Source organism: Staurois parvus, unplaced genomic scaffold (genome assembly GCF_062004578.1).
Source record: "Staurois parvus isolate SC_StPar_1 unplaced genomic scaffold, SC_StPar_1.0 ptg000163l, whole genome shotgun sequence".
In the NCBI taxonomy this organism is placed as follows: domain Eukaryota; kingdom Metazoa; phylum Chordata; class Amphibia; order Anura; family Ranidae; genus Staurois; species Staurois parvus.
In genome coordinates this window covers 3,061,272-3,074,291 of record NW_028317959.1, presented here as the reverse complement: position 1 = coordinate 3,074,291, position 13,020 = coordinate 3,061,272, and the positions used below count along the sequence as shown (strand labels likewise).

At 39.5% G+C, this 13,020-nt stretch overlaps 1 protein-coding gene across 1 annotated transcript in view; it reads left to right on the top strand.

Moving 5' to 3' along the window:
* The first annotated feature begins 4,230 nt into the window (after nucleotides 1–4,230).
* LOC149463005 (sodium-dependent neutral amino acid transporter B(0)AT2-like) overlaps nucleotides 4,231–13,020 on the top strand; it is a 134,711-nt gene continuing 125,921 nt past the window's right edge. The window contains exon 1 of the mRNA XM_089676071.1: nucleotides 4,231–4,316. The gene's annotated coding sequence lies outside the window, so the exon portion shown is untranslated. The remainder of the gene's footprint in view (nucleotides 4,317–13,020) is intronic.

The following is a 13,020-nucleotide window of genomic DNA, read 5'->3' as shown; positions in this document are numbered from 1 at the left end:
ATATATTTAAATAATTTTTTTTTAGAATACATGTTAAAATATATTAGCGTAGGCCAATATATTGTAAATATATGTCACATATATAATTTTTTTGCTAAATATATTGGAAATCTATTGCATGTGGGGGGTCCTGGGCTCCTCCTGGTGCATGACAATGCCCAGCCTCAAGTGGCGAGAGAATGCAGGCAGTTCTGGAGGATGAAGGAACTGATACCATTGAATGGCCCCCACGCTCGCCTGACTTAAATCCAATAGAACACCTCTGGGATATCATGTTTTGGTCCATCCAACGCCACCAGGTTGCACCTCAGACTGTCCAGGAGCTCAGTGATGTCCTGGTCTAGATCTGGGTGGAAATAACCCAGGACACCATCTGTTGTCTCCTTAGGAGCATGCCTCGGCATTGTCAGGCATGCATACAAGCACGTGGGTGCCATACAAACTAATGAGGACCATTTTGAGTTGCTGTGATGACAGTTCAGCAAAATGGACTAGCCCGCTGCATTATTTATTCACTTTGATTTTCAGGCTGCCTTTGAATTCAGTCCTCTATAGGTTGATATTTTTCATTTCCATCAAACGATACGTTCCTATCACATTACCCATTCCATATCAGTATAGATATCCAGTATATTTTTCCCCATTGAGACCTGATGTGTTTTTCAAAGTGTTCCTTTAATTTTTTTTAGCAGTCTATGTTTTACCAATAGGAGTAAGAAAAACAGTGTGACAATATCTAATTTCTGCTTGGAAAACAGACTGGTATAGGTCATCTGTAGTAGACATGAAAAAAATAAACAACAGAACTAAACTAGATGTGAAATTAAAAAAAAAAGTCTTGAACCAACTCTAGTGTACAGAACATTCTGTACTAAATTTCTAGGGGTAGGGCAAAAGAAACAGGTAAATAGGAGATTCCTGAGTGCTTAAAAGAAATCCTGAGTTTGAAATCGAAAATTAAACCGTCTGCCAGTTACATCTTATACAGTAAGTGCAAACAAATTTTTCACTAGTAGATGGAGCTCTTGTTATCCATTACTTGTTTGCCATTGAGGAGAAATTCTTCCAGGAGCTTGTTTCACAAGAAAGTCTCCTTCATTGTAAATCTTCATGCACACTTGACGTTTTTACAGCTGCTGTTTTTGGTTTTTCACATTTTTTTTCTACAGCTAGTAAACCCCTCAGCATGTTATCCTATGTGTCCATGCACACATAGACTGTAATAAATGTGTTTTGGCTGGAAAAAAAACCCAGGCTAGTGGGTTTCTAGAGGAGTTTTTAGCTGTAAAAACGCTCTAATGCTGAAAACGCGGTAAAACGCTGCAAAACTGTGTTTTTGGACTTTTTTTGACCAAAAAAAAGTTGGGGGTTAAAAAAAAAGTTACAAAAAAGGCAAATGTGGAAAAACGCACGAAAACTCCGCTAAACGTGGCAAAACGCCAATGCAAAAACACAAAATAAAGCTGAAAAACTCACATTTTTAACGTGACTTAACACAGCTAATGTTACCAGCGTTATCAAAATGTCCAATGTGCATGAGGGCTTAGGCAGAAAACCATATCTTTTTAGCAGTTTCAAACCTTCCTCTAGGAAGGAGATGGAATAGGAGACATTGTAGTCCACTAGAATTTTTGTGGAAAAACCCATTTATAGACAATGTTGTGATTATTATTATTATTATTATTATTAGGAATTCTCGTAATTGTATTAAGATTTTTGCTCTTTTATTCTAGCATAAGGATCAGGGAGAGTGTTTGCGAGAATACCCCATTAATTGATCCTTCACATGGAGAAAGTGCATTCTTGCCAGGGTATCTCTGAGTAGTTTTCCTGTTATGTGCACAGGTCTTGGCAGCCTGTGTGCTCTGTCTATAATAATTTCTTGAGGAGTAGCTGACAAGAGCAATTCAATAATCATGCGTGCAACAAAAATGTTTACGCTCAGGTGGTTTAACTGTTTCAGGTATACCTCTAAATTTCACATTGTTTTACGTGTCTGCAAATTTGATTTTAAGTTGCTTAACCCCTTCATGCCTAAGGGTAAAACAAATCTAAATGCCTAAGCACAATTTTGCAACCTTGACCCAAACACTATCCCTGGCACTGAACTAGATCAAACCTTGATCTAGATATTCTTTCTTTATTTTTTATTTTATTTTTTAATCTTTATTTATTTATTTTTATTTTTTTTTACAAACTTTTTTTTTCTCTCTATGCCAGGAGTTAGAGAGATACAATGTATCTCTCTTCTCCATTCATAGAGAGCGAAAAAACAAGGGGGCCAGGCTGCACAGTGACTGATCACTGTGATAGCCAATCAGAGGCTATCACAGCGATCATGTGACCCGGAATCGGGAGTCCCGATCGTTAGAACGGGATCCGGGGCTCTCAGTGACACAGTAGTCTTTGTGCTGGGAGCGCGCAATGCGGCACGCTCCCAGCACAAAGACAGGTGCACAAATATGCGGCCCCACGGAAAAAAGCCCAGTTCCACGAGGCCGCATATTTGTGTGACATTGGTATCAAGGGGTTAATCATCTGTGCGTTTTCTTTATTTTTTTATGCTATTTTTGACTTTTTGCTATTAAACATGTCCAATAAAAAATTTTAAAAATCTAATTTCTTCATAAATTTAGGCCAAAATGTATTCTGCTGCCTGTCTTTGTGGAGAAAAAATCCCAATACATGTAAATTAAGTGGTTTACGTGAAAGTTATAGTGTCTACAAATGGAGGTGTATACAGTTAGGTCCGCACAGTATACTGTATATTTGGAATACAGGTACAATTTTCATACTTTTGGCTCTGTATGCCACCAGAATAAATTAAAACAAAACAATCCAAATGAATTTGAAGTGCAGACTTTCAGCTTTAATTCAAGGGGTTGAAAATACATATCAAGTACAAAGTTTAGGAACTGCAACCATTTTTATACACAGTCTCTCCATTTTCAGGGGCTCAAATGTAATTGGACAAATGAATATAATCATAAATATAATGTTCATTTTTAATATTTTGTTGAGAATCCTTTACTGGCAATGACTGCCTGAAGTCTAGAACCCATGGACATTACCAAAGACTGGGTTTCCTCCTTTCTAATGCTTTGCCAGGCTCTAACTGCAGCTATCTTCAGTTGTTCTTTGTGGGTCTTTCTGCCTTTTAGTTTTGCCTTCAACAAGTGAAATGCATGCTCAATTGGGTTGAGATCAGCTGATTGACTAGGTCATTGCACAATATTCCTCTTCTTTTCCTTCAAAAGCTGCTGGGTTGCTTTTGCAGTGTGTTTTGGATCATTGTCCATTGCTGCATTTGGCTGATTCAATTGTCCAATTACTTTTGGTCCCTTGAAAAGGGATGGCTACTCTTAAGAGCTGTAATTCATAAACCCTTCCACCAATTTGATGTACATCCCCTAAAATTAAAACTGAAAGTGTGCACTTTCAGCCCATATCCATTATATAACTATAGCTTGAATATCTTTTGGTAAATACTTGAAAAAATATAAAATTGTGCCTGTGTCCAAATATATATGGACCTAACTGTATACTGGATACAGTAAAGAAATAGCAGCATGTTTCCCTAGTAAAACACACACATTAAAACAGCACTTAGCACACAGTTAACCATTTGATCGCCCCAGATGTTGCTTTTTTTTTTTAGCACTGATCACTGTATTAGTGTAATTGGGATATCAGTGGCAGTTAGTCAGTTTCCCCCCAGTGTCAGAATGCCCGCCGCAGTCCCACTATAAGTCGCTGATCGCCGGCATTACTAAATCCTTGTCATAAGAATACAATGATCACTGCCTGCAGCTATTAAAAAAGACCTGACAGGTGGATTGCACTGAAGTTGATCAATAGGCAAGTGTAAGCCAGGAGGCTGATGTACATTGTTTTAGTGGCAGAGAAATGCTGAAAATCCCCAAAGAGGGAAAATCATGCAATGTCTTGAACTTGTTTTCATAAAAGTGGGCAAAAAAAGCCTGTATGAAGAACATTTAAGTGTGTGGCTGGTTCCTCAATGCTCAACCACCTAAAGCTGTTTCCCATGGACTAAAACATCGGTCTGTGAACACATGTATTACTATTGCAAGGCAACAAGCAGTACAATATGAGTTAAAATCCTTTGTAAAGTGGGTGTGTGTAGGGAGAAAGGGGCGTGGAGCAAGGAATGCCAACACACTTCCACGTGGCGTCCTGCACATCTGACTGCATTTGCTGCTGCTTTATGAATGTGAGTGGGACACTAAGGAAGAGAAACTAAACATCTTTGAAAAAGGATACATGGTCTGTCTTCATCAAGCTCATAAGCACTTACAGTAAGTGCAACATCATTTATCATTTTAAAATAATTCTATGCATTCTAACAGTATTATCATAAGTTGAAAAAGTTTCCTTTTCAGGGTGGAAACCAGTATTAGGATTCTATGCTGCAGAAGGGCCTGGACGCGGAAATCCACCGCTGTTCATTATGTTTCTGGGGTTGAGCAGCCTTGTGCTAACTTAATGATAAGTCATTGAATGAAAAATTATACAAAAATAGGTGTGTATGTATGTATGTGTGTGTGTGTATATATATATATATATATATATATATATATATATATATAAAATATACAATTCCTCAGTCCAGCTAGTCTGCAGAAAATAATTACTTAAACTGTTTTATCTTTTAGGTTACCCCAACAGTTTTTTTTTGCATGCATTTGCACATACAGGTATAGCCACATTTAAGTATGCTCCTCAGCTTCATCTAGTGGCCACAGTATGATCTTTTCTGCATTGACACATTCGAAATAGCAGAGAATATAGCCTGGGAGCATTTAATACATTTTCAGATGGGTGAAAAGTTATGCAAATGTAACATATAAATACATCCCTTTGGCATACAGAAATTAATGCATTAGTTGACATGTAAAGTCTGTCCTTGGTAAACAACACCTTTGTACAGAGGGAGCGATCTGTCCAAGCAGGGAATAGAAACTGAGAGATCCCTTAGTAAAAGCAGACAACTTTACACACATTACACATTGTTAGGCACATATTTAACCCCTTGATCACCCTAGATGTAAACCCCTTCCCAGCCAGTGTCATTAGTACAGTGTATAATATCACTCATCATTGTATTAATATCACTGGTGATATTAGTGACAGTCAGTTTCCTGAAGCATCGGTTAGTGTCAGATTGCCCGCCGCACTATCACAGTCCCATTATAAGTCATGGATCGCTGCCATTAGTAGTATAAAAATTAATTAAAATTTCAGTATACTGTATATGCCAAAGTTTGTAGGCGCTATAACTTTCATGCAATCACTCAATCAATATACACTTACTGGAATTTTTTTCCCCAAAGACAGAAAGTTACATAGTTAGTCTGGCTGAAAAAAGTCCATCCAGTTCAACCAAAAAAAAAAAAAAAAAAAGTTATAATAATACACCCACAGTTGATCCAGAGGAATGCAAAAAAACCCCAGCAAAGCATGATCCAATTTGCTCCTGCAGAGGAATAAATTCCTTCCTGATCCCCAAGCGGCAATCGGATATTCCCTGGATCAACTGTACCTATAAATGTTAGTATCCAGTTATATTCTGTGTATTTAAGAAAGAATCCAGGACTTTTTAAAGTAATCCACTGAGCTGGCCAGAACCAACTCTTGAGGGAGTCTATTCTACATTTTCACAGTTCTCACTGTGAAGAAACCTTTCCGTGTTTGTGGATTCAATTTCCTCCAGACGTAAAGAATGCCCCCTTGTCCTCTGTGATGACCTCAGGGTGAATAACTCTACACTGCGTTCACTATATGAACCACTGATGTATTTATACATGGAGATCATATCCCCCCTTACTTTTCGGTCTTTTTCCATTTATATTGCAAAAAAAATAAAAACCCCAGTGGTGATTTAATACCACCAAAAATGTATTTGTGTGAAAAAAATGGTATAAATTTCATTTCTGTACAGCATTGCATGACTGCACAATCGCCAGTTAAAGTAGCACAGTGCCAAATAGCAAAATATGGCCTGGCCGTGAAGGGGGTAAAATCTTCCGGAGCTATACCTAATGCACATATTCAAAAGAAACACAAGAGGGCCCCTCCATTTGACTGTAAATTTCTACACTTAGATGAAGGCGCACTCTTGTGTTGTTTTGAATCAAAAGATATTTTTCAAATTTGATTAGTTTTGAGTTATAGAACAGTGTTTGTTTATGGACTGCATTAGCATTTTTATTTTTTTCATAAAGATGAACTGATGTTATTAAACAGTTAAGAGAAACCAAAAACTGTCAATGTCTGCAAGGGTTATTCATAAATCTTGGGTAAATATTCCTAATATTTAATACTGGGAAAACACAGTGAATGTGAAACTGTTAATACCAATGTGATTGCCAAGACTGCCATTGTACATTTAACTGTCAGAACAAGAAACTCTTAATCCGACACTGATTAAAATGCCAGGACTGTTGGATTCTGGCTGGTTCTGTCCACATCTGTCATGATGCCGACTAAATCAAATAGGCTTAATGGAATAATGGGATGCAGTAAGTACACAACAGTCACAGGAATGTCCACCACTTCAAAGAAAGCTGAACATTTAAGAAGACATGAAGGTAAATTTCAGTTTAAAGCGTAAACACTATTTTCATGCACCCCCGCCTCAAAGCCCCATTGCTGTTTAACTGTCCTTAAAGAATCAGTTCACCTTTACCAAAAAACTGCCTGTTCAGATAAAAGCAGACTGTGCAGACTAAAGATGAGTAATGCCCTTGCTATAGGTTCAGGTGTACCTCACGAGGCTTGAACCTATGGCAGGCATGCCACAGTGGGCACGCAGACCCGATTTGTTGGCAAGCAAGTCAAGTCGCCCTAGCATCACCCCAGAAGCTGAGCAACAGCGCACATTTGGGCTATGCGCAAGAGCCGCGACTCATTAGAGCTTTCGCATGCCCGGTCAGTGCACTGCCAAGGATATATATATATTGGACTGGCTGTGAGTTTTAATACAGTAGTTTTTATAAACACAAGATTTTAGCTTGTGCTGGTGATCAGTGGAACTTTTGCCCCCTTTTGCTGGTGGTCAGTGGAACTTTTGCCCCCTTTTGCTGATGGTCAGTGGAACTTTGCCCCCTTGTGCTGTTGATCAGTGGAACTTTGCCCCCTTGTGATGGTGGTCAGTTGAACTTTGCCCCCTTGTGATGGTGGTCAGTTGAACTTTGCCCCCTTGTGCTGGTGATCAGTGGAATGTTACCCCCTTGTGCTGATGGTCAGTGGAACTTTGCCCCCTTGTGCTGGTGGTCAGTGGAAGCTCTGTTATTGTGTTTTTCTTTTAGGGCAAAAGATGTTAATGTATGAATTGTTTTTTCTAACTAAAACCTCAGTATTCAGATTTAATTGCAGTGTTGGCACTTTGTGATAAATAAGTGGGTTTTGGGTTGCAGTTTGGGCACTTGGTCTCTAAAAGGTTCGCCATCACTGTCCTAGGATGTTGCTTAGAGATGCTTATCTGTTACTGTTCACCTTCACCATCACAGGAACAAGCTCTCAAATGTTGAGCTCAAAGTGAAATCTTCAGGACTATTTTTATTTTTTATTACAGGTTCTTGTATAACACTGTCGATTTTTGCAGTATTTTTTTTTCCATAATGTTTATTAAAGAACTCAGAGCATACAGCGGGTACAATTTATGCAGTATTTTACATATATATTGTACATTCACATCAGTCCCTAATCCTCAAGAAGTGTATATTCTAAGGTCCCTAACTCACATTCATACATACACATACTAGGGCCAATTTAGACAGGGCCAATTAACCTACCAGCATAATATGAGAAATAGAGAAAAAAAATAAAAGCTCCACAAACTAAATAGAACAAAAGCTGCACTCCTAACCAAAAAAAGGTAAAAATGTGAATAAATCAAAGAGTGCGCTAAATATAAGTAAATACAAAAATTATTAGTTTAAAATAATGATGTCCGTGATAGAAAAATTTTTATATAAAAGTCCATCCACCATAACAAAGTAATTAAACAGTTCTGAAATCTTGTATAAATCACACACCGTGCAAAAAAAAAATCCACCACCGAATGAAATGGGTACACTCACCAGAGCTCCATGCTGACCAGATTATAAATCAGCAAAGATAGCGTTTGCTCTGGGAGCGATGATCAGCAGAAGTAATCCAAACTGGGCGCAATATACTGCAAGCAGCCAGTCAGCACACTATGGAATAGCCTTAACAGCACGTAGTCATCACGTCTCCATACCATAGATCATGTTCGGGGAATCAAAAAAGGAAATCATGGTGCAGTACGTTTAAAACCAGAATGTTTCATTAAAACGTCAGAAATGCACTCACAAACAGGGTGTCTAGCCGACACCAGCAATGACAGCCCCGTGAGGACATCGGAGGACGAAACTAGTAGGGCGGGGCTTCTTTTGGATGTGGCGTCTGAACGCTCCTTGTAGACTGTCGGCTGTGATATCGTGGTGAGTGAGGCTCGTCCCTGTTTTCTTGAGGCTGTCATTGCTGGTGTCGGCTAGACACCCTGTTTTTGATTGCATTTCTGACGTTGTAATGAAACATTTTGGTTTTAAACGTAATTTTTGTATTTACTTATATTTAGCGCACTCTTTGATTTATTCACATTTTAACCTACGAGCATGTCTTGGGAGTGTGGGAGGAAACCAGAGTACCCATAGGAAACCCACGCAGGCACAGGGAGAACATGCAAAATCCAGGCAGGTGGTGCCATGGTTGGCATTTGAACCAATGACCCTAGTACTGCCAGGCGGAAGTGCTAACCATTTAGCCACTCACTGTGCTGGCTTTTGCGGACTAAGGGCCAGTTCTCATCACATGCATTCCAGTGCATGTTTTTCTGCATCAAAAATGCATGGATAGTAGGCTATATGGTTTCCAAATGCATAGCTCACACCAGAGCAGTCAGTTCCAGGGCGTTCCAGTTCCAGAAAAAAAAGAACTTGCTGCATTTTTCTTGCACTGGACTGTACTGGTCTGTAGTAAAATGCATCAAAAACGCACCAGACCCCAGTACAGTGAGAAAAAAAAACAGGAAAGAAGAAGAAATAAAGAATCTGGAATGCATCTGGAAATGCATAAAAAATGCACTGGAACGCATAAAAAACAGTATTAAAAACACGCATGCAGAAACGCATCTGGAATGGATCTGGAGTGCGTTTTTGTGGTGTAATCTGGCCCTAAATAAGAGCATGTGAGGGGGTTTGGATCAGAGAAAACTCCTATGATAGTGAAGGTGAAATTAAAGATCTAGGAGTCTCTTAGCAACATCTTAGGAGTTTTACAAGCAGACTTCAGGAGGTACAGTATGTAAAGGGCCCACACCTATAGAAAGGACATTATTCAGTTTGGGTCAGCTTGTTCTTATCTACAGACACCCCTTAACTGCATAGGCAGTTTTTTTGGTAAAGGTGAACTATGCCTTTAATGGTTGTGGGGATGCCCTCAGCCATTTATTACTTAAAGCGGAGTTTGCCTCCCCCTCCCCTCCACTGCATGTATGGCACCTTTTGCGGTGGAGCGGATACCTGGTTCTGACAGGTACCCGCTCCCACTTCCAGTTCAGTGCACTGAGATCGGCCCCCCTCCTCCCTCCCGCAGTCTCCTTGGAACCTTCACAGGTCCCAGAAGACTTCTGGATCAATCAGAATGCGCAGTGCGACTCGTGCACTGCGCAGTGGGCACCCGGCTGTGAAGCCGTAAACTGTCACAGCCCGGTGCCCACAGTTGAGATGCCAGTGCCGTGGAGAGAAGGGACAGCGCGGATGAGCACATCGCTGGACCCTGGGACAGGTGAGTGTGTGTTTATTAAAAGTCAGCAGCTACAGTTTTTGTAGGTGCGGACTTTGAATAAACACAAAAATGTCTGGAACTCTGCTTTAAGTAGCTCTGAATCAGAAACCAAAGGCTTCCCTATCATGTTCCCTCATTAGTTGGTGGACATTTTTAATTATTTTTTTACCTGTCCGGAGTTATCCTTGTGTAGCACCCTCTAGTGGTAAATTTAACTTGGCTCACAGAAGTAACTAAAGCATGTCTGTGGGGATCAAGTTTAGGTCAGGGTGGATGGCTGTACAGGCCTCTATTGCCTCCCCCTGGTTCTGGAGGTCCATGGAAACTTCTAGAAACTAGTGGGCGGCGAAGTAGAGACCAAGATTTTAATATTCATAGCAGTCTAACCAATCACAGTCAGGAGGCCTGGAGAAAGTACAGAGAAGGGCAACCAGACTGATAAGAGGCATGGAGGAGCTCCGCTATGAGGAAAGATTAGAGGAACTGAATTTATTCTCTCTTGAGAAGAGGAGATTAAAGAGGGATATGATCAACATGTATAAATACATCAGTGGTTCATATAGTGAACTCGGTGTAGAGTTATTCACCCTCAGGTCATCACAGAGGACAAGGGGGCACTCTTTATGTCTGGAGATTAAATTTCTTTTTCTCCAAACACAGAAAGGTTTCTTCACAGTGAGAGCTGTGAAAATGTGGAATAGACTGCCTCAAGAGTTGGTTCTGGCCAGCTCAGTGGATTGCTTTAAACAAGTCCTGGTCACATGGGTCCAGTCCCATTTGTTGGGGCACGGACTGCTCTTGGGCTAGGCTCTAAACTGCTCCCCTCACTATACCTTAGACCTGTCACCCCTTCCGATACCATTCTCCCACTGTTTGGCTGTCATATCATCCATTCCTTGTGCTTGATATATCTCGCTACAACATGTCACCACTTCACTCCTTGTGTGCATCACAGCCCAGTTCTTCTATACGCCATTACCACCATGCACCCCTATAAGTAAGTTCAGACCAGGCATGGCAGTGTTTCAAAAGGGGTTATCCCTTGCTCTATCCAAAATGAAAAAAAGTTTTACCTATAGTTCTAATTTAAGTAGACATTGATCACCTGAATAGTTTCTTGCTTTTTCATATATCTTGGAACTTACTGGCATTGTAGAATTTTTTCCCTTTTTCTGCTATATTCACCATTATGTCAAATACATGAAGATTTTAGGAAATGGCAATTGAGACCATTTTAGAACATCTATGGCACATTTGTGGATCTATAGAACCGTGTTATTATGCGCTCTTTCATGTTTCTCAATGGACTTTCTACTCACTCTTTTGAAAGCCAACTCTTCTTCAGAAGATTTTTTATGCTTCAGAAAATATGAACCCATAAATATGAAACCATCGTTCCTTTTGCTGTTCTGTACAGTTGAAAAGTAGTACTGCCTATAAAACAAACCACATTCTACCCGCAATATCACATTTTAACAATAGTTTTTATAAAAAAAGAAAACATTGTACAAGGGCCAATTCTCATCTAAAATGGCAGCATGATATCTAAATACATCCCTTGCTTTACCCAGTCTGGTGAATATCAGCTTTGGGCGGACTGACTCTTTAATGTATGTGTTGAATAGCCACTATAAAAAACAATGAATTAACATTTTTCATATGTCCTTTTAACCCCGGACAAATGTTGTTTTTTTTTTTTTGGAAAACTCTGCTAACTACTAAAGACTGACAATCATCCTGTTTTCTTCCATTCCTTTTGACACTTTGCCCAATTTAAACTTTGATCTTTAGGCTCTGACTGCTTTAGCACAATAGGTTTACATTCCACCTGACCTGCTATATTCGTTTCATTCCGGTCACCAACTGCGTTTCCAAATCCTTCCCTACATCTGGCATCTATAAGGTTCTTTGGTACTTGGATCTTGCTGTTAATTACCTCTGATGATAACTGCTGAATACATTTTGACAATACATTGGGCTAAAATTTATTTTTTAAACTATTTTTTTATATCTCAGCTGTGTCTTTTGAGGTTAATTTGCACATTTACCATACCTTTCAGCGTATTTTTCTTTAAATTGGGCCAATTTCAACCAAAAATGCAACAAACTATATTGTTGCACATTAATACTGTAATACGGTAATCTATAAAGTACTTTTTTGCAATCTGCTTGCTCCCCCCATGGCATGCATGTAAGCTGGGTCATGAGGCTCCTTGGGCACTGGTGATTTCAAACAGCCTAACAATGTTTTTGGAGAAGTACCCCATTTTCTGGTAAAGTTCATTTAAATCTCCCACCATTGCGGGAGGAAATGCAGACTGGTATCAACATGGCATTGGGCTGCTTGCTTGCTGCCCTCTGATCAATGGAATGCTGGCCCACACACCTGGGGTGCAGTGCTGGTACTGTTCAGGGGGTATGCATTTAAAATGTTTTTCTTTTTACTTAAAAAAGGAAATTAAAGAGTTTTTTTGGGGGAGCAAAAAAGCTATCACTGCCAAACCTACTATATGTTGATCCCTTTTGGGCATATTTCTGAATGACTGGGCATTTTTTTCCCATAAAATTCTATTTAACATTGTTATTTCTTGTCCGTAAGTTGATTTCCCAATGTTGGCTCTCTCTTAACCCACCACAGCCCAGTGCTGCACGGCTGTGAATGTTGTGCTGGATAGAGAGTGACTCACCTATAAGCATAGTGACTGTTTGAATAGATTCAATAAGATCTGGTTCTCTTGGCTATCCTCCCCATATGAAGCCCCCACTAGTGTGGATGATCTCCCTGACTCTGTCAATAGTGTTGCTACTCATTGGTGGGTCTATGGTAAGGAATTTACTTGATTGTGATGTAATGTCAAAATCCCTTAATGATGGTTACTACATATCGGAACAAAACAAAACAGTTTCTTTATATTTCTTTATTTTTTTGTTTTGTGTGGATGTTTGTTTTATTTTCTATTTGTATAAGTGTAAAAAGAAGGGAAAAAAAAAATCAATAAAAAGTATCTCATTAAAAAAAAAACACCGGGCCATTAATATTCCTGGCTATTTCTGGGTAAAAAGGAAAGGTGGTAGTGTCTGTCTCTATGTGAGAAGTGATCTCAGAGTGAGTGTGAAATAGGATCTAGTTGTTGGAGAGTGTGATGAGGATGAATCATTATGAGTAGAAGTGTACACCAGCTCTGAGGA